General features: G+C 38.5%; 1 protein-coding gene across 4 annotated transcripts in view; it reads left to right on the top strand.

Moving 5' to 3' along the window:
- Nucleotides 1-21,939, top strand: part of LOC105834028 (tubulin polyglutamylase TTLL4) — a 201,703-nt gene that overhangs the window by 46,208 nt on the left and 133,556 nt on the right. For all 4 annotated transcript variants that reach the window (XM_036283555.1, XM_036283556.1, XM_036283557.1 and 1 more), the window contains one exon: nucleotides 4,972-5,028. The gene's annotated coding sequence lies outside the window, so the exon portion shown is untranslated. The remainder of the gene's footprint in view (nucleotides 1-4,971; nucleotides 5,029-21,939) is intronic.

Genomic DNA, 21,939 nt, shown 5'->3' with positions numbered 1-21,939 from the left:
TTAAACCGGTTTGCGAGCAGATCCGCGGACGTTCTGTTCTAACAGTCCCTACGGGGAGATCGCTCGTCTGATTGCCCTCGCTCCTCTTGCGGTCGGAGAGAGAAGCGTTCGTTCTCTCGTCTCTCGCAGAATCCTTACGTCGCCGGATCGGATAGATCTTACAACCGGTTCTTAATGCGACCGTCAAATTTTAATTAATTCGAGACCGTTCGCGCGGTGTCCTGATTTAAAGCCGCGCCCACGTGTTTTCGTGCGGGCGCGCACGTCGTCCCGGAGGCGTCTCACGTGAAATTAATAATTCATGATCGTTTTGCTCGCTCGCTATGTGAAGGTGATTTGGAAATGTTTCATCGTATTTTAACGGTTATCCCGTGCATTCCTGTTCGAAAATTTATACCCGTACTTACTTGAGTGTCGATAATGACGTATCGCCCAAACGAAATGAAAAGTCACGGGCGCGTGCGACATTTCGAGTATACGTTTGCTTTTCTTGGGTAAACCATCACCTTGGTCTATCAATTAACAACTCGGTGGCGTCGTAGTCTGATCGTTAATGATATTTAATTTAGCGATTTCGAAAATTATTCCCTTGATATGCTTGTATCTAGATGTGTCAGCGATAATTTTCATGTTGGAAGATATCAAGATTTTAAATAACAGTTCTATTGCATCTCATTTTACTACGTATTGTAAAGCTCATCGAAATTAGTCTCAATAGGCTCAACTATTTTCTAACTCTTTTAAGCAAGGAAACATAATAAGTTGGCCATACATGCATTCATTTTGATTTAATTTAATAATAATTATATTTATGAATTTGATGAGATTTGTTTGCGTTGAAATAGCCGAAGTTACAGAAGAATCTTATGTCTGCTGAAAACTATGCAGCATCTGTAGCCATTCTTATCACTCTCGCAAATTACACTGCTTTGAATCTCGCGTCATATTCCGATATTTATTCCGCGCCTCCGATGAGGGTATTAGATTATGCAAATCGCATGCGGGACGAGTGTCGCGGATCCCATCAGATAAAATGTTATTCCGAAGGTAGAGCGTGCGGATCCCCCTTCACGTTCGACCGTGGCAAACATTAGAGGTGAGCGATATGACACGATCTTGATTAAAACGCTACCCCTGGCATTCTGCCACGCGATAGTATCGCTTATCGCGTCATTAACCGACGAGAAAAAGGATCTGCGAACGCCTGAATAATCAGAATGAACGCGCGTCGCGGAATGCATCTAAAAGATGGCTCGAGGACGCGCGCGTGCGTTTCTTTTGTTTATTTATTACAGCAGGGATAGGATCCTTCGATATCACAACGCGTTATTACACATTTTTTTATTGATTTGGAAACGGAGTATAATGAATAAATGTGATATATAATCGCGAAACTACTTGCTCGAGCACATGATATTGGCAGCATTTTATGCTAATATTCATCTAATATTATAATTTTTTAGGAGAAACTTGATTGAAAGTAAAAGCCATCAGTGATACATTTCAATCCAAAGAATGCTTTGGATTTGTGGCATAAAATAAATCCCAATATTTTGTGTGTGCGGCGGGAGGGGTATTTAATTTTGTGACTATATGTAAAGTTATTTTGTTTATTGAATGCTATTTTACTACAATTTTATTATCTTTTAAACATATTTTTAGATTCAAATGAAAAGATGAAAGTAAGGTAAAGTAAAATCGACACTTGGTTGCAATTTTATTTCAACATATCTTTCGATCTGATTAACAACAGGCTAGTAAATTTTTCTAGCTTGAACATAAGTAAGCTTTAGATAGAAATGTATTATTTGGCGCGGATTTTTATGCTTAATCGAGTTTTTCCTAAAAAATTATAATATTTAAGGGGTTACTGGAGACGTCTGTTTTACAAAAAGACTGTAATTTTTGTATCTCAAAATCTTGTTAAAAATTGAAACAAATTTTATTATTTATTGCGAACAATAAGTGCTGTAAAAAAATAACTTTATTAAAAGTGTATCCATTCTCGAATGACAGACTTAGAGAACGCGATTCTCGGGATTTTCATTAGCATATAATTAATACATGAGCAATGAGCGCGGCATTCCTTGCTCTCGCGTATAAAGCTCGACTCGTGCACGAACATGTTCGATGATGCAGCGGGTAGACGCGAAAAAGGAGGGCCCTTGTGAGGTTGAAGAGAAAAGGGAAGGCGAAGAGGCGAGCAGGCCAACCTAAAACAGTAGTAGTGACCCCCGGGGCTGAGCAGGCCCAAACAAGAAGTCCCTTCTGACGTCACCGGCAGGTGCAAGCAGAAGTGCATCCTCGTCTCGCCGCGCTTCTCTCGCTCTCGCTCCCTTTCTCCGCTTTCCGCCTTCCTTTGCTTCTTTTTCTGCTTCCACCTCGCGCACTCGCGTGTAATCGTGCCGATTTCGAGATCGAGATAACTCAGCCTGTGCATGGCGCCCACCGTGAATCCGGTTGGTTTCTGTTGAAAATTTCTGACGTGCGTTACTCGGCCGCGGTCACTCGCTCTCGCGCGGACTTTAATCAATGGTTTCCTTTGCGGTCCATTGAGTTGGCTGTGGATAAATTGGTGAGGTGATTGCAACCGACGAAACAAGGGATATGCAATATCGAGATATTTCGTAATGCGTAAAACTGCAGGGAGGATAGATATCTGATATTGGATATATTTTTTCAATCATGCATTCTGTAATAAATTTGAAAACAATCTTTTTTGATGAATAGTTTTATAATATCAATTGTTTAAATTTTTAGGCTAAAATATTTTGATACATTTTTAATTTAATTTTTATTTTCTCATATTTATGTATGAAATAATTTAGAAGTGCATTAATATATGATAGCCTCACTACCTACATAAAATTTTCTAACTTTTTTACATTTTGGCACGTAACTCGATATGATTTGAACTCTAAATGATTTGAATCTAACGTCGCGGAGAGCAATAAAAAACCAGGAAACGCACTTTGTGTCATCGAGATTTAAAGGCCAGCCGAAAACTCGATTCTAATCTATCCTTAGAGACGTCTTAGGTACGTCTAATAGAAAGGCGATATGATTCCACTGATGGAACACCTTAAGAACGGTAATAAAATATCCTACCGAGAACATTCCACTTGCTTTTAATGCTCGATAGCATCGTTTGTAAAGTGGAACGACGAAATCCGAACGAGCTGCCGCGCCACTGCATCTCGCTTTATTTCTCGAGGCGAAGGTAACTGCATCCGCAGTTGATGCAGCGAGTTATCTCGATCTTAAAATCGGTACCATTACGCGTGAGCGCACGCAAGAAAAGAGAGAAGGTACAACGTCGATTCTCTTACGCGCATTCCTCAAGTTGATTTGTCCGATTGTAAATTGCACAATGCTTTATGCGGCGATAATTATCGCGTAACATTGTTTTCATTAAAAAAAATTGTTTGCTGATGTACACAGATTTCTTGATGTCACAACCAAAATGTATCGCTAATTTTCGTATCTACTAGAGTTTTAATTGTCACGTATAGAATTTGTAAATTCTACTTCTGTCAGTTAGATTGATTAAGTGCAACACACACACACACACACACACACACACACACACACACACACACACACACACACACACACACCATTATTTGCTAATTATTCATCTACCTCAGCTAATTTTTACACACAATTTTTATTGAAGTTGCAAGATCTTTTTTTTTTAGTGTTCTGTTTTCTATTTAGCTTGATTCTGTACTTTATATCTGATTTGCTAAATATGTCCTTTAGAACTCAACAGAATGATAGGCATTTAACGTTATAATAAACAATATTTTTAAAGGCTACTTGATTTCGTTAATTATCAAATAATTGCAAATTCTTTGTTTTATTCTCCTCCTGTGCGAATTATTATCTTATTATACGTTTTCTTTGAAATTGTCAGCCGATATTGTCTTCAATTATTAATCGATAGAAAAAATTCAACAAAGGAAAAAGAATAAAGGATGATAGACAAGGATACATCAAAGAGGAGATCTAAAAAAAGAGGTATTAGAAAAAAAGGTCTTGTTTGTGCCCTGGGGCGAAAAATAGTCCAACGACTACCGTATTCGTTTTTTATTTCTCGCCTCTACGAGACTGGTAATCGTTTTCGGCAGGTAGATGCCGTTCTAGATAGAGATCTACTTGATTGGAATTTTATCTTTTATCTCGCATATAGATCTGAATTTAACGCATACAAGGAATTTATAAAAAATATCTAATATTTTTTTTTACTAAAAAAGCCAAATATATAATATGTACAAATTATTCGAATTGTTTGTTTCAGATTTATTATAATTAATTTGCAATGTAATTTTATGATTGTGTTAAGCGTAAATAAAATCGAACATTTTTATATTTATTACTTAATGGACATAATAATAAAATTAGTCTATAGAAAGAGCAAGAGAAATAGAGAAAACATAAAATATATCTTTGAAAGGGACTGTAACTAATTAAGGATGTATTAAAGTCGTATAAAATTTATTATTTGATTGCACCCGTTATTTTTCAAATCATCGGTATAGCGGATGCTGTTTACCACATCGCTGCGAACGGGGTGAATTTATAGCAGGTCCAGATTATTACACTTTTTTCGACGCTTATTAAATATTTTTTAGAGGGTGTCGGTCGCGGGTCGATACAAATTTCGGTTATTAAGGCGGCACCACGTGTAATCGGACCGAATTACATTTGGAATTACCGAGGGACCGCGCCCGGCAGTTTCTAACGAGCTTCTTTTTTTACCGCTCGTCAATATAACTCGTAAAGCTCGACGTGTCTTCGACGAAACGTTTAATGATCGCGTTGAAATGCGCGCGCGCGATAATAATTTGCCATATTTTCCTTCGTTTTGTTTCCGGCGGCCGCGCCGACCGACCGGGACGCGTTTTATCACTCGTACAATAAAACGCACTGTTATTTCGTGAATTAACGTTTTGTTAATTTTTGCCGCAGGTGAAGCAGCAACGCGGGACAACTAAAGCTGATCGACGAGCTTGGGCGTCCGTATTGGTGAGTCCATATACATTATATATTTTTTTACACAAGCCTTGCGTTTAAGCATTTTGCGTTGTCTTCAATTTGATATTACTTTAAGCAAGCCACGTGAGTGTTCCACAGTGGTATGTTAAAATATGTCAGTTCCGAAATTTAATTAGTTCGGAAATTATACGTTATACAGAAAAATTTCATTGTATATTTTTGATTTATTTTTTCATATTGAAGCACTCGTTTCCCGATTGTACCCCCAGTTATGATCCTATCTACATATTTTTATTAGCTATCTTGTACGTTTATTATTATACTTTCTTTCAATGCGTTTTTAATCGCAAAATTGAAAGAAATACTCTAATATTTGCCGACTGTAAAAATTATGATACAACGACAATATCCAAATGTTTCGAAGTCTTTTTCGAAAATTGAAGTCTGCGCGAAGACAGATTGGAAGATGTCGTACCAGTATTTTGCTGGTTCCTTGCGATCAGGCGCATCCATCCTTCGCGAATAAATTCTTTATGCGTTTCGATTCGCTCGTCCATCCACCAGAGAATCACGCGGAATCCTTTGTCCCCCTCGGACCGGTCCGTGGAATTTCCGTGGACGGAATAAAAAGGACTGGACCATAATGCCGCGAGAGAAGCCCTTTCGATCCCATTGAAACGTTGAAGCGATATCCCGGGTGGGGTTAAGGGTGGCCACGAGGGTGAATGCAATATTATTCAAAATCACGAAAATCTCCGTTTGTATTTCGTTATTTTCAGGGTCCATTCGGGATCGTAGATGCATATCTTATACCGTTGAATGGGCCACCGTACGGGGTAAGCACCGGCCGGTGTTTGTTCGTCATTTTTCCCCTTCGTTCCCGTCTCGCGTCACAACGAGAACCGAGAGGCGAGAGTGATCCAGGTAAAAAGGGTCAAATGCTCGCACAAAGGGCACCCTCGCCCTCGCGCGACCGAGCACATGTGCGTGCAGCACGCAATCATAAAAGCGACACTTCGATCTTGCGCCGAGACCGAATCGAATGTAGTTGAAAGAGAATTCAAGACGATTCAAGGGTTGATTCGACGTCGTCATCGTCGTCGTCGTTGTCGAATGTTGTCTCGTTTCTCGTTTCATCGGGAAAAACCTGTCGCGCGCACCACCGATGCGCATATGCAACCCGTGGGTTTCCGCAGCTGCCGTAGCGCAGCCCTTTTTCCGTGTTTTCACAAAGCATATACCAGGTGCGCGATTGAGATTATTAGTATCGTAGATTTTCGCCAAAAACACAAAGATTAGTCCGCGAATAACCAAGTGTTTTAGTTATTCCACTTGTTGCTAACATCCCGAACTTTGACTCGCATCATCAGATATCTTTTATCCCGCGATTCAACCCTTCCACAGGTGTACCCTGTCGGAAGGGAAACCCTTTTCCGTATTGTTCGCGAGTTTCCGCTAACCCTTTCGGTACTTCGCAGGTAAAGGGTTGTTGCTCTGGGTTAGCGGTTCAGAAGGTTGTGAGCAGAAAATGTCTGATTAACGGTGCGATAGAAAATTATTTGTGTTGAATTATTTACACCCGAATTGTGGTGCAAAATACTGTATTACTTTTCATTGTTGTGATTAAGTGGTTTTCTGAATGTTTTTCAAGTTTCGTAATAATTTTTTATCTCCATTTGAAAAATGCAAAAATGAATATTTTTTAAAGCATAAAGATTTATATTTTTAAGAATTTTGTAACATATACACACGTATCAAATTATTACTATTATTTTTATTAATAATCTTAACTATCTGAAAAATTAAAAAAATTTTGTGTACAGTATGTATATTTATATGTTTAACTTTTTAAAAAATTATACTGAACTTATTTTTATCGAATTAATTTTATCATTAGACAAGTTCATATACAGATTGCGTTATGCTGTCAATTTGGTTTCGTTCTATCCTTTGCATACAATTTACATTTCCATTGAAGACATTTACATTTCAATATCAGAAAACAATTATGTCACGTGAATACGAAGTAGAAGAATAATCTTTCAAGAATTACGAAGAAATGATGCAATTTTAGAGAATATAAGACGAGATTTATTCGAATGAGGACTCGAAGAAAAGATTTTTTTTCTGAAGCAGATCCTTGCAAGTTTGAACAGGTCCGTTTCGCCATTCTGCTCGAAGGCGAAGTGATTTCTGCTCAAGAAGAAAAGATTTCTTTTTGTGTAACGCGTTACGTAAACTCGAAATGCTTGCAGCAGATTCTTCGCGTCGATCCGCCCCGGTGCAGGTTCGAACCTGCACGGAGCATTCAGAGCACTCGCTTTGATCGAGTTTCTTCACGTGCCAGCAGCAAGCGAGACGTGTTCGAACTTGCACGATCTTCCGCACAGATCAGTATATATGGGCCTCGTTTCAAAGTCTTCGCGTAAAGGAGGACGATCCTTGCCGGATGCAAGGACCTGCCGCGACGTTTGAAAAGCGAATCTAACGTGGCGTGGGTGAGTGCATTCTCAGAAGGGGGGTTGTGTTGTGAGAAAGTATCTTTAAAAGGACGAATCCTAACTCTCTCGCGTGATGCTCCGACACGTATTTTTCAATAGCGAATTTCGTCATCCGAGATACGCCATAGAAAGGGGAAGGATTCGTATGGTTGCAGACAACTGTATCGGCGACGCATAAATTTTGCCTCGGGACATCCTTGAAATTTTCTCACTCGTTGCTTCGGTACAAGGCTAAACGGTTGATGCAAATTTTTTTTCAACGTAATTCTTAAGACTTACAAGAAGAAAATTTTGATTCAGGCTGAAATTTTCTCGTGTTACATTTTATAACACACTTTTCTATCGTATACTATTATACATTGTTATTATGCATATATTTTTTTAATTACATTAAAGTAGTATAGAAAATTATTCTAATTTTTTAATCATAAGAATTGATTATACACAATATTAAAATTACACGTATTACATTTCATATGAGAACTTGAGCCTCCAACTCCTTTCGAAATTTTAATTTCAACAAAGACATAAACGCTTTTTTGATGAACTTGATAAACTTCAAGATCAACACGAAGATCCTAATATCAATATCAAATATTACTTGGTACACCAAGTTCGAGAGTCTCGACAAACTTCTTAGAAGACTGGCGGGTGATATTCCCTTTCGATATCGACCCTTTGGATCCAGAATCCTTCAAAGTCTTGCGCGTCGAGCTCAGAAAGTTCCGTTTCCATTTACGAGTCACCATTATGTCCCTAAATAAACAGCTGTTCCTCGCAAGTTCTGCACCTATGTAAACACAAGATTCTGACGAGACTGCCGCATGCTCGATCGATTTGTGTGATTCGCCCGACCGGGGGTGAAGGAGAAAAAAAATTCCGGAGGGCGGAGGGGGAGTTTTAAAAGAAGAGTGTCGGAAGGAGAGGGTCGCATTGAAGATCGCAGGACCGTGAATCTGCCTCCGGGGCACGAATCTATTCTTAAAGGATTATCATTATAAATTATACATTTCCCTTCTTCCCTTTCTGTGCCGCCCTCCTACACTGCTGCCGGATGACCGGTAGCAGCTTAAGGATTTCTATCACTGGATTAGCGTGGACCGTGTCATCGTGGTATCCTGTCTATTCGTTTCGTCTTCCTTCGAGAGAAGAGATACTCACGCATTCTTTTTTATTTTACATTTTACGATTTTTTAAAAAAATGTGCTGCGCAAAAAATTTGCACGTTAATAACATTTGCTTTTGTCGGTGCGTTTTATTTTTGCGAAATTGAACCCAGATGTAATGTATTACAGATGTACAGAGTTCATAAATCCATCATGCTTGCAAAGCTTAAAAAATTATAATAGACCGTTAGAGTTTGGTGTTAAATATGAAAAATAATATATATATATATATATATATATATATATATATATATATATAAAATGGAAAACAGAATATTTTGTATAAGAATATTATTTAACAAATATACGCGTATATTGTATAAATATAGATATAGGTATAATTTCATAACAACCAGGTAATAATTTATTATTAATACACATTAATAAATACAAAATATATAAAAATGTTTTGTTATGCTTAAAATACTTTAAAAAAAGGGGGGGGAATTCTACCAATTTTAATTTATTAATCCAACACGTTCAATAAAAATTACACTGAGAAAAAAATATTGTTAATTTGGTTAAAATTTTTAACTTTGTTAAATTTCTTCAGTTAAGGTATTTATGCATTTAACTTAAATACATAAAATACTTGAACTTCAAGTATTTATATATTTTATTGAAATACCTAAATACTTGAATTGAGCAAGTTAATCAAGTTGAAAAATTTAGTCGGATTAACTCCTTTTTTTTTAATGCATAGATAAATTCTGATTTATTAAAAAAATTTTTTTCACACTCTTTCTGGATGTGTGCACATGACGCAAAAGGGGCGGCATTTAATTTCGTCTCGGGCGATTTATTACGAATCGGCGTCTAATAAGTATCGGCGCTTGACAAAACGCCCGATGCTGATTCATTCGTTTACACGATGACATTCTTCTGAGTCACCGCGCCGTCTGGGACTCGCCCCGAATCGCCAATGTACGATAACAATTATACGAAAATGCTCGTTCGAACGTCAGAGGCGACAATGACTTTTCGCGAAGATGAGACGATGGCCATTGCCGACGGTGTTTTCTTCTCGTCTTTGTGCCTCCCAAATCTTTTTTACGTACACGTGGAGGAGCAGTTTGATGGGTCTCTTTCGGGGCCCGATTCTTTTCTCGTGCGCGAAGGGTCCTGTGGGCGGAGCGGTTGGCCGAGAAAGGACCTCATTCGGGTCCGGCGGCGAGAATTCTCTAGGATCCTGACCAGCGGGATAAGGAACGAGCTTTCAAAGGGGCTGAAATTGAACACGTGCAAGGGTGAGCAGTAGAAAGAGAAAGCGAAAAGAACGTAGAAAAAAAAGAGAGAAGAGCAGACCCCAGTCTACGCGGGCCCTTCGAAGATTTCTGCGTCAGATAACGTTGTTCTTGCAGGGCTGCAGTTTTATCTCTTCTGTAAGCTCCATTATGACTATCATAATTATCTGAATGAAATTCCGAAGTATAAATTTTTACAGTATTTAATTTTTTAAGACATTAACTCTCTTTACCTTTTAATGCATGAATATCTTAGACATTTTATGTGAGACTGAGATGTTTTTTTATAAATTTTTACACGTATAAAAGAAATTAATAATCAAGTTAATAATGTTGCAATTAGTTGCAGCGGCAAAAATCTATATGCGACAGTTAAACTTTTTTTAGTTGTATAATACAATTAATTTTTAGCTACCACACACACATTCTTGCTGCAGCAACCCTTTTTTGTTTAAGAGTTATTCTATTTTTATAAATTTAAAATTATTAGATTAAAAAATCTTTTTTATAATTTCTTTGTATGATATAATGGTTTTACAAATAATGTTTCTATTTTTATTTGACACGTTTTAACTACTTATTAATATTTATCTGTATATAATGTTAAAAAGAATTACTGAAAATCTTGATTTGTAAATATACGGACGAACAAATTAATATAAATTGCGCCTCAGATAATTTTTTAAAGAGTTTTTTAATTACGTGATTATTACTCAACAAAGCTTAAAAATTTTTTGTTCCCGCATTCTTTTGGAGAAAAATTAAGCGACGTTTCTCGCTCGAAAATGTCTGATTTCATAAATGAGTTTTTTGAAATTGTTTCTGGGGATCGGCGATTGAATGCGGCCCTGCGTGCCTCGAGCTCATCATCTATCTCTCGTCTATCCTTCGGAGTCGAGACTCCTAGATATCCCTCCGCGCTAACTTATGCCTATACCTAGAGAAGCCACATTTTTTCTCATCCGCGTCCGGCATATCCATTAGAACACGTGCATCCATTGCCGTAACAAGTGCCTCGTCGACGCTATAAACCCCCAAGGGGCACAAAAAACCGTGGTCCATCTAGTGAGAGAGATCCCCCTTTCCTCTCCTTTCCTATATTCTTCCCCCTCTCCCTTTCTCCCTGCTCCTTTTCTTCCTCGTAACGTCCGAAATAGCCTAATGACTATTATAATCTTCTTCGTATGTCGGTGGCACGATTTCTTTTATCCTTCGCGCGAGGACTGCCAACGCGGGGAAAGAAATCTTCCGTATCATTACGTTGGCGTGATGAACAACGAGGGGTGGGGGTGGGGGAAATCCCTTCCGTGTTATTATAAGGTGATTTCGTGGCGTGCGTGGAAATTGGTATCTCTTCTCGCGTGAGACTTCATTGCCTTTTTATACGCTTTCCGCGTCTCTGAAAAGGTAACCGGATTTTCCGTGGAACGCGTTTCGGTTTCTTTCCCGCTGCGTCGCACAATTAAATGCATATCTATCTTTTCCTCATCTTGACCACTCCCACTGAAGTAATATATTAAATATAATCATATAGCACTTCTAAAGCGCAACTCTTATTGGATAATATTTGAATATTACATAATATTATTATATTGTTGGTCTGAAAGCTATATAGAGAAGTCTTGTATAATTTAATTATACAATATATTGATCGTTTGGAGGCTGGTTAATAATCAGCCATTATTTTGCTTTAGGTAAATAATTTTTTTGTTTAAAATAATAACTGATTACAGATATTAGTTTTAGATGTCATGTCTTAAGCAAAGCTACATCTTAAACTTTTCTTTACACCCGAAAATGATATAGTCAAATTACGCGCTCGAGAACTATGAATTACATTTTCGTTTCAACGATCCGTGAGATTTAGAAGAGCTGTTTTTAGTCTGTGCAATACTTTGAACATCGCTGAATCTCTTGTAATTTCAATTTTTTTTTTTTTTTTTTTTGTGAATCACCAGGCGTGTGTTGCTCCTTTTCGGTGGCGACGGCGCGGCGATTTCCGAAAGAAAATCTCTCGCAAGATCTCTCGATCGCGTTTGTTCCCCTTCCCCGCTTCTGTCGCCATTAAGAAGAACCTCGGTTTCTTACCTCGGGCACTTCTTTGCTTTGGCGTTCTCTTAGATCGCGTTATGCGACGCCTGACACAACATTATCGTCGCGTATAGCCCCAAAATCGTGTTATTAAATCACTTTAAAAAGATTTAATTACAGTGGCCTTTTTCGGCACGACTCGGCCGAAAGTAACGAACGAGGCATCCGACTCTCACGTCAGCTGACAACAAGAACGAATCCAAGCAATTACTTCTCCATACACGGTCTCGCCTCTCGAATGATCACCGTAACTGGTTGGTCCCTCCCTTGAAACAAAAATTACTCTGCCGAACTGGTATTGCCGCCGTTGTGCAATCGACACGAGGTGTTATTTTAACCGGCAACGCGTGCCTTGTTCGCGATATTTCATGCACAATTTTCTGCAGATAATTGTCTATTTCCTTTACAAAAAAGAGAAAGTTTACTTAATTGAGTTTTTAAGTACAGTTTTTAAAATTCAGAGACGTTAAACTTTAATTAGGATTCTGAATAAATTAATTTTTTATATGTAACAGAAATTTAATTATTCAAATATTTTCAAGTTGACTTCGGGCAAGATTTAATTTCCCAAGTTTATAATTGAAAAAAATATAAAATAAAGGATATAACTATGTGTGTTATTAATTGCTCGACACAAAGTTTATTGCGGTTCCTTGCGCGGAAGTTGCATCATTTCCAGCCAAACAATCAGTCCGGTTGATTCGACAGCTGGTGCTCGTCTCTTTGATGGTAAAGCAAGGCCTTATAAATAACGTTTAACCGAGAGGAAGGGAGGGTGGGCATTGATAACTAAAGAGAAGCGAGGGTGAGTGACCTGTCGTCACGGAATATTAGGGTGGCGATCGCATGAAAGAAGGGTGGTTGCGACAAAAGTGGCTTGTCCGCGAGGAAAGAAAGAAGTGAAGTCGACGGAGAGTCCTGAAATCGGTATATATCGGTCGGCTCAAAGGCAAGAAACGAGATGCCGCAGGCCCGAGCTAACGCGGCGGAACGGGTGGTCCCCGTCCGTGCATTTTAGACCGCTACCGCATCTCTTTACCTTCCTTTGAGCGCTGCTGTCCCGATCTTTCTACCGGGCAACGTGAAAATCGGCGTGACGCGATTGCCTTTTCAACCTCTCGACGATCGCGGATTTTTTTCCGCGGCCGTCAATTTTATTCAACACCTTGAATTCGGGCGAACAATTCGGATGGTTGGGATCCCCCGAAAGGGATCCCAGCGACCGTGAAAATCGGGGGAACCTACAATATTGACGTGTACCGCGTGTGCATCATCCGCCGCGGAAAAGTGGCGCGAAAATTCTGCGGCGCGGCGTGTCGACCTCGCGTGGAAAATTATTTCGATCTAGAACGGAATTGCCGAGTAATTTTCTTATTCGGTATCAACTTCATGCTCGTTCCGACGGGATCCACCGGCGGAGTGTAGATCATTATCGGATCGTCACGGATCATGTTTGCCGAGGTTCGAAATGTGTTTGTCAAGTCGAACAATTTCATTGATCGTGTCCAATTTTAGAGAGCCCTTCGAATTGGTTCGTGTGTGCACGAATTTAGTGAAGATTCAATGTCTCCGCAACGCTCAAGTAATTTTTAAGTAATTTCTCGTTATAAAAATTCCTGTTACATTACTAAATAAAATAGGGAAAAATAGAATCAAAATATTTCAATTACTTAGACATTCTTCTCATAACTCAGAACTAAATTGTATATTGCTACATAAAAAATAATCGCAATTTTTTATATTTATATATATATATATGTGTGTGTATATAATTAATATAATAATTTGTATTAATGCAGATATCTGTGGTTTCTAATGCCATCAATTCTGTATTTTATGTAAAATTACAGTAAAACATTAAACAAGTTTTTAAAAAGAATATGAATTTACAGATTTTGAAATTTTTAAGATTTATTATATCTTTTATTGAGAAAATTGGAAAGCTATATTATTGCCGCTCATGACAATTTATAGAAAATACAGATGCAAAGTGAGACGGGAGCATGACAATGAATGAAATCAGAGATGTCGTCTTAACGCCGCTAGAAAAGATTGTAAATCTGACATTGTCTGAATTTGCCGATGTTATTATTATTTTTTCAGTAGCCCACCTTTGTCGATCGCGTCGTTGAGTCGACCATGCGTGCAAGTCCACACCTAGTAGCTTTTTTTACAAGAGCTCGTATCGTTAAGTATCTCCGGTGGCGCGTAAAAATGGCCGTGCTGGGACTCGTGTTTTCCAAATACGCATTCTATCGTGGTATTCCGTAAGGAAGCCCCTGCTTACGGATCAAAGTAGGACTTAATCGGGCTCGATCTAGGAAAGGATCGAGGCTGCAATAGAGTGCGTTCGTTTCAGACGAATCGAACGACCCGTTACGCATGGACGAGCCTTCTCTTACGCCTTTTTGGGTCACGACATACGAATTTAGCTGCGATACGTGCAAGAACGGAGGATTAGACATCGCTAGGACTTAGGGCCCGCTTACAGATCCTTACAACCTTTACGCGTTGATCCTACAATCCTATGGAGTTTGCACGTAAGAAATTATGCGCGCGGATTAATTCACAATGTATGCGTGGCTTTTACAATATTACGTATTTATATGTAAATAAAAACTTAAGAATTAAATATATTCTATGCAAGTTGAAGGATAAAAATAATTTTAACTATTATTTCATATTTATGAATATTATTTAAAAATTATAAATAATTTTAACAATTATTTAAAACATTGACAAGATTTTTGGGATGAATAATCTTTATTGCGTGATGCAATAGAAAAAAATTATGTTACTAAATATATCTCGAAAAATTGTAATATTTTAAACTTTTACGGGACCTTTTTTTCTTATTCTTCGGGAATTGAATTAATGCTAGAGCGTTTAACTACCCTTCGCATAATAGTAATTTATAAACGAGTCTGATCTACGAATCGAGATCGTGATATCGACACGTATAACGGAGATCCTTTGGAAAACTCGAACACCTGCACCCACTCGTCGAACTTAGTTAGCCCGCATTAGGTTCTGGATCCTTTCTTCGTCCTGTCAAGGGCAGGTCCCCGCCCACAAGCCTGCGAGGCCCCTATAGATTGCGCAGCGATCCCCAATTTACAGGCTCGCTCCCTTATTCCTTCATCTTTCTCTCTCGCTTAGTCCTGGTTTCATCTTATGTAACGCGGGCTCCGCTGTGGATACCGTTTTAAACTAATTTGACTCGTAGCGAAGCGAATCTGCCGCCGGAAGTAATAGGGTCCCGCTTTGTAGGATCACCGATCCTACGAGCGAAGTAGAGAAGCAGGTTGATGCCAATTAGTGATTCTGTACCGTTAAATGACGTGACTTCGCTTGATTTTCATGAGTTTCTAATTTAATCGCCAAGTGGGTGTCCCAACGTTCGACCGACAGCGTTTCAACCCCTGCTCGAGATTCTGTCGTATCACGATAAAATATTATGACTCTGATTGATTCTGTGATTCAGCGCCGTTTCGTTGATGTTCACGGAATTTTGATTGCCACGAGAATTACGCGTCAGCATTTCAGTCATTTTTCATTGAAAAGCGTAACCTTTTTCACCGTCGCCATATGGCGTTATAACGACGGAGAAACTTCGCGCGTATAATCTGATTTTACGTGTAAAATAATAAAATGTTATATAAAACTTTGAGTTTCGGTGAGAAGAAAAACTAGAACGCCCGCGTACGCACATAGATAAAATATAACTCTATTTTTTCATTTTGTGGCTGTTTGATATTATTTTTAATTATTATTTTATATGTAGAGAGATAAGATAAAATGACAATAAACAAACTCATACTCTTCATTAAACTTTTTGCAAAGTAAAAACCCCGCGGATTGTAATATATTCAACCAAAGAAACTTTTTGCTGATATAGACAGATTTCTTGATATTACAACCAAAATGTATTGTTAATTTTTGTATCTGCTAGGATTTTGAGTGTCACATGTAGAATTTGAAAATTTTGTTTCTTTCAGCTGGATTGATTAGGTGCAATACATATATTATACATATCACAGTATTTGCTAATTATTTATCTATCTTAGCTAATTTTTACACATATAATTTTTATTGAAGTTACAAGATCATTTTTTGGAGTGTATAGTAATTTTATTCTCTCTCTCTTTTCTCTCTCTCCTCTTCTCTAAAGAATTTCATCATGTTTTAATAAGTATCGCCAAGCACGGATTGGTAAGGGCTTAATCACGTGCCCTTTTTTCACGCTTGCCTCGGCTTGAGCACTTATTCGTCCGAAAGTGGGACTCTGAGAAGAAGCAGTGCAGAATCTGCTTTCACTATCTACGTCTGAGTGGCACGCCGAAGATGCTTCCTCTACGAGGAGGAGGTTTTTAACGCCCGGGGGCTTTTACAGCCGAGATCACCTTGGGCGGTGAAGGGCGGCCTGTTTTCGTTTTGAAAGGGCTCGGGCTTTCTTGCGGATATCTCACGGCGATACTTAGTCGCCAGACGCGAGCACACAGTTAAACGTGAGGTATTTAGGAGGCTATAACGTGCGCGCGAGGTTTGTTTTCCAGGACTGTAAAAGGAACAACGCGAGATTTACGATTAGAAGGGAGGCAATTAAATTAATGGTCAAGTTAATTCCATGCGAGATATATGTAATGAATAATCCGAAGGAAAAAGTATTGTAAATTTCCTTTATTCCGCGTGTGCCTAACAAGATGCAGTTTTCGTAAATGCTCGGTAAATTTCAAGAAACGTAAGACCATGCAATTTTACTCTATTGATGTAGTTTACTACACATTTAAACAGTTCACAATAATTAAAAATTATGCGTTTCATTGATAATGATATTTTTCAACCGTTGCAAATCCATGCGATTTGCAATTAATTCGTCTTTATTATTTCGCAAAAGTGATTTAGAGGAAGGGTGTATGACAGAACAGATGTAAAACAGTAAACAAATTATATTTTTAAAAAAAGTATCGTTAAGTATTGGCAATTCCAGACTACATAATAATTAATAGAAAAGAAGAGAAGAAGAATATTCCGGATACTATTTAGAATAATTACCTGAAATGTATTTTTCGATGCGATTTTTTAAATAACCGCTCTACGCTAATCGACACGGTGGAGCTTTTTCATTATCTTGCGGCTGGTCACGCACCGCGAAGACGTCAGATCGCGAACCCGAGACGTAACCAGAGAAAATAATAACGCCGCCACGCCGGGGCAGGATCTCTAATCCGCATTTCTTCCGCCCTGTAATCCAGCAACACTTGTGACAGCCGCGATGTAGTTAGCGGAGCCCTGCGGGGCCTCACAGTGTCACTTTCGACGCCCTCGGAGCTGATCATCCTCATTGACGCGTGAGTGCCTCGCGAGCAGAAGGCGGCCGGGGCCCTTTTGAGAGGCGAAAACAGGCCGCCCCGTTCGCGCCTTCGCCTGCCTCGATCTGCCCACGAGGAGACGACCCAAGGGCGTTAATAATAAAAGTGGGCCTCGGCGTGAAAAAAAAGTTCCTGTGGCGACATGCGAAGGTATAAAGAGGCCAAGGATCACATTGCCGGGGTGTCGGGGAGGCGTTCTCGCGCTCGAACGGAGATAGTGAAAGCGGATTTTCCCCCCGCCGTTCCTCGTTCCTCGTAACCCCGATTATTTGTATAGTGAGTTATTGTACGTTACGCGCATATTGCGGGCGAGGGAGCGTGAAAAGAGCCTCGCGGGCGTCTTTCTCTCCCGAGCTGGCGTAGGCCCGCTTGTTTTAAATTGCACATCAGAAATTTCAACTTTGGCGCTTAATCACGCGCGCCGATCGAGAAGGGCCGTTCTCGTTATCGCAATTCATCTCGATGAAAGTAATCGTACTACAGGTCGCCCCAGAGCTGCCCCGCATGTTCAGCATGCGCGAATTCTGTGACATTTGAGATCAGATCTTATTAGAAAGAAATTTTGTTTAATTTTGAGCTTCTGTGGAATCATAGACATGCAATAAGAATGCAATAATAAAATTGAAAAATTATATATATATTTTGTTCTTCAGATATTTTTTGTCAAAACTTCTTCAGTTTCAATAATTTATGACTCATTGATCAAGTTTATATGCGCACAAACGCGACAAGTTTCGAATTTTTCGGGACATCAATTTTCTGGATATTATGATGATGGCGCTTCTCAGCGGATCTTCCCACCGTTTGTAATAGACATCAAGCTGAGAGCCAGACACATTCTGAATAATACATAACAACTGACTCTCTCTCTGTTGAGGCTTTCGTGAACAGCAGTGGGTAAACTTCGGTCAAAAAGACAGCGTGCGCCGCTACTGAAACTTTTCAGAGCGTCGCTGTTGGACCGCTCGCAGATCCAGCCAGCGACGATGTTGCAATTCTGGAGGAAACGACGCTTCCGCCGGCACAATGTTGTTTGTCGTTAAATATTTTTGTCAGCGTATACATCTTTGTGAGGCTGGCCATCTCGCGGTATCCCACCAGGTGGACGCGAAGAAAAGGCCGAGGCCCGATATACCGTACGCGCGCGCTGGACCGTTCACTTCTGTGGATGAAAAGTGACCAATCGACGCGATTCTATTTCGGAAGTTTCTGCGCGAAAGCTTCTTTTCCCGCTTCCATGACGGTGTCGATCTCATTGTGCGCCGATCGCCCCTCGATCGCACCCACATGCTGAGGTGTGTCGCTCAGTTTGTACATCGCGCCGCGGGGATGGAGAGCACGTATCGCTTTAAAACGAGACGTCCGCTCCGAAACTCACGTGCGAGCGTATTATGAGACGGACATACGTACAATCGTGTAGCCCATTGAAGGAAAAGTTATTGCCCGTTTTTAGCTTCTGCAGAGGATGATAATGAATACGTATTGTGTTGCGTATCTCTTTTGGAAATGTGAGATTCCGTGTGAGATATATATCTCTAGGGGGAATAAAATTTCTTTAAATTGTAATGATTTGGGACCATATGTTCCATTGACCTCAAGAATTTATTTGAAGATCAGAGACTCTTGTTTAAGCTTAATCTTGAAATTTCTTTGAAATTTATCATCCAGGGAGCAAACGTACATCTCGGGGTTAGCGATTAATGAGTTGGCTCGGAGCGATTTTTAAGTGCCACAGCCGAGACCCTTAGCTTCGAGACTATATTTACGTGTATACTTGTCGGACATAAAGTTTTGAAAAGTACACTTTTACGATCCGTTTCTCGGCCCTATACAAGCGCACCCTTTATTCGAGCCCAATTAGTCGCGCGCGATCGTATTCGATCAGCATCGATATATCTTTTTTTTTGTTGTTGTTGTTGTACTGCCACTGCCCCAAGATGTCCCATAAAACGTTCGAGATTATCGTAAAGGCTTTTCTTCGCGTTGGCGTTTTTTTTTCTTCGTATCTAATAAAGAACCGGGTATTATTGGGTATGTATATCGCGCGTGAGGGCAACAGGTAGGCGACGTTTCATCGTGATCACAGTGTACTTCAAATTGGATGCCAGTTGCTACTTACGATGGAGGGAGGGAGTGGGGTAACTTTTATAGCTCGATGGCGTCTTGAGATCTCTCTCGACTTTTACGAGTTTACAAGGCTTAACAAAGAATCCTCGAGATCTCTTGGAGCGTTTAAATCTCCCTTTTTTATCAAGCTGAGCCAAACTGGATTGGATTCGGGTCTTTTAAGGATAGAATATTTTAGATGACGTTGTAATATATCACGCATTTTTCTTATTTTTTCGGAAACGTATTCCCATGTATATATCGTATCTTATCGTTGAAGTTTAAATTTGAATCAGAAATATGTCTTACGCTCGTGAAGATTATCCATAACACGTTCTTGAAAAATATCTTAATTATTACGAAACATTAATGTATCAAAACATCATATATATATATAATTTGAATATAAATTAATTTTAATCTCAAAGATTGTATAAAAATGTGCTTTATTTTAAAATATTAAAATATTTTGTTTCTGTTTTTGTTTTTTGAAAACTTAAAAATGTTTTAGTTTTAAACAATATTTAGATTTAAAACATTAATATATCTGTTTCCACTAACGTAACTTTAATCTCTATTTAACTTACTCTTTATCTTTTTTTAATTTTTCGTACTAGAAGAAGATTACAAGTAATTTAAACCGAGATTATAGTTAATCTACATTGATAGAAATGAATCTAAAACGTTTAAAATTGCTATTAAAGAGTTCGGTTTGAAATAACTTTGCGTTTTGTGTCTAAACATTTAATCATTATATAAGCATTTAACTGTTAAAAAATAAAACATTACTAAGTATTTCAAGAAACGAAGACAGAAGAAAAATATTTTTAATATCTTAAAATTAAGTACTTTTTAAAAAGTAGTATTAAAGAAATTGCGTCTAAACATTGCTTTTTTTTGTTAAAAACCCACTTTTTCGACAAGTGTTTGCGAATTAACAATTACGATATTCTCGACGAGTGTATACTTCTTGTCGAGTTACGGAAATAAATCCTTAGCAACGACAAAGCGATGTCAATAGCGATGTCGATGGATTTGACTGCGCCCTGTTTGCGCCCCGTTTGCGCCCCGTTTACACCCCCGGTCGCATTCTAAACACAAGGACGGGCCCCGATTCTACGGGTAACCGCCGTGGGCTGCCACAATAGGAAGCATGCTGCACTGTTGGACCATCGGCTCAATGGATTTTCCACAGGATCGCGCAAACACAAGCAAACATGGAGGCGTCTCCGTTTCTTTCGCGTCCAGCAAAACATAAAGGTCTCTTTTCTGGTTCTCGCAGCTTCCTGCGAGAGGAGTCATCCATTGTGCCCACCTACGGGGAATACTGACAACTATTTCAGTCGTGAACATGTGTAAAGCCGAGGAATCCGTTTAAGGATTTACTGTTGATATAAAGTAGAATATAGGATATGAGTCACATACGAGACGACGTTGATTAAGGAGTTTAATTAGACAAATTGCATTTCCCATAAAATATTCGAGATAAAATAGCTGAGAATAGAAAACGTTTAAATTAACATCCATAGAGTGTTATGATATTATAGTATTTGTATTGAGCGAATGCAAAAAGTCTTTGAGAACTTGAAGAGAAAATGTTATTCTTGTTGCAATATATCAACTAACATGCTACGACGAATTGCATATTGTTAGAAAGGTGTTCGAAAACTGTTTATAAAAAAAGTTGATGCTATTTAAGTTATTACGATTCTATTTTATATAAGAATGGATGAATTTAAAAAAGATATTTGCATACAGTTATATGGTCTGTAGCATATATATTTATCTCACTTTAATTTATTGCACCAGTGCAACGAAAGAGAACTGGCTTATAATGTACGAATTTTGGAAAGAAAAAGTGATAGATGCTTTCACAAAAATGTTAGGAATTTTTTAAATTCATCAAATGTTTTTTACAGCATCTACTACTTTTTTTCTTTCCGAAACTCGTACGTTACAATTATATAAATTTTTGTTTTTAATAAAAACACAAACCAACTGGAATTAACTGTTTGTTATAAGTAGCTTTTAACATCAACTTTTTAATAAATTTTCTAACATTTTTCGTAATATCTGCCAGTGTTGACACATTGTGATAAGAGCAATTAACACTATTAAAGGGTCAGAATTTTTACTTTGATCTAATGTATAAATATTAGTTAGAGTATGAGGGCCATACGGAAAAGATGGCCAATGGTTATAATTTCTCTAACAATTGCTAAATAATGTGTTCTCGTAATTATTTTCAAAGATAATCAATATTTACTGTAGTTTATGTGCGTATACTATTCGAAATAACGATATTGTGGATATCACGTTTCTACTTTTGACTGCCTGCAAAATTTTTCACGTGTTCATTAGAAATTGCATTAGCAATGTCGAATAAATTACAGTTGTGCTGTCGCAATGAACGTTATCCACGTAACAAAAGTATGCAAATTATAATTAGTAATTATTTTTT

Source organism: Monomorium pharaonis, chromosome 2 (assembly GCF_013373865.1).
Source record: "Monomorium pharaonis isolate MP-MQ-018 chromosome 2, ASM1337386v2, whole genome shotgun sequence".
In the NCBI taxonomy this organism is placed as follows: Eukaryota; Metazoa; Arthropoda; class Insecta; order Hymenoptera; family Formicidae; genus Monomorium; species Monomorium pharaonis.
Note: the sequence above shows the minus strand (reverse complement) of the source record. Positions and strands in the feature narration are given on the sequence as shown.